At 40.0% G+C, this 868-nt stretch overlaps 1 non-coding gene across 1 annotated transcript; it reads left to right on the top strand.

The window, feature by feature from the left end:
- Positions 1-762: 762 nt before the first annotated feature.
- On the top strand, positions 763-868 carry LOC112100604. Its single transcript, XR_002906972.1, has one exon. It is a non-coding gene; the product is annotated as a small nucleolar RNA R71 (small nucleolar RNA).

Below are 868 nucleotides of genomic sequence, written 5' to 3'. Positions count from 1 at the left end.
ACTTTGCAGTGCTCTTTCCCTTCTCTTCTTGGGTTCTCTGTATTACTGGGTAAACTACCTTGAGGTCTGTTGCTCAATGCTGTAGCAAGCTGTCCAATTTGATTTTCCATGTTTCTCAACGATACAGTATGACTTTGGACAACTGCTTCATTCCTCATAATATAATCCTTAATCAAACCTTCAAGGGAGCTGAATTGATCATTGTTGATGCTTCTTTGCTCTTGATTTTGCTGATAAAATCCAGGTGGTTGAGCAGGTCTGTTCTGTCCACTAGGTGCTGCAGCAGTCTGGTTCTAATAACTCCATGAAAATTTTGTGTGCTGTCTCCATCCAAGGTTGTGAGTGTTTGAATATGGATTGTCCTAGTTCTGTCTATTGAAGCTGCCCATATAGTTAACCGAAGCTGGATTACCAGGACAATTGTCAAATAAATGCCATTCTCTACAATAAACGCAAGACATATAAGATATTTGGTTAACAGTTGCTGGAGCAGTAGTCATAGCCTTTACCATTTTTGTTAATGAAGTTACTTGGGCTGACAATGCTGTCAAGGCATCTATGTTATGAACTCCTGCTGTTCCTCTTGCTGCAACTTGTCTGGTTGATGGCCACTGATAGTTATTGTTGGCTATCCTCTCCAAAATTTCATAAGCCTCATTGTAAGACTTAGATAACAATGCCCCATTTACTGAAGCGTCCACCATCAATCTAGTGCTTGGGTTGAGACCATTATAGAAAGTTTCCAACTGTATGCAGCAAGGAATACCATGATGAGGATATTTTCTAGTAACTCTTTAAATCTCTCCCATGCATCACACAAGCTTTCATCTTCAAGTTGATGGAAATACGTGATCTCGTTCCTCAACTT

The sequence above is a fragment of the Citrus clementina genome, unplaced genomic scaffold, assembly GCF_000493195.1.
Source record: "Citrus clementina cultivar Clemenules unplaced genomic scaffold, Citrus_clementina_v1.0 scaffold_3, whole genome shotgun sequence".
Lineage (NCBI taxonomy): Eukaryota > Viridiplantae > Streptophyta > Magnoliopsida > Sapindales > Rutaceae > Citrus > Citrus x clementina.
This window is presented reverse-complemented; position numbering and strand designations above follow the sequence as displayed.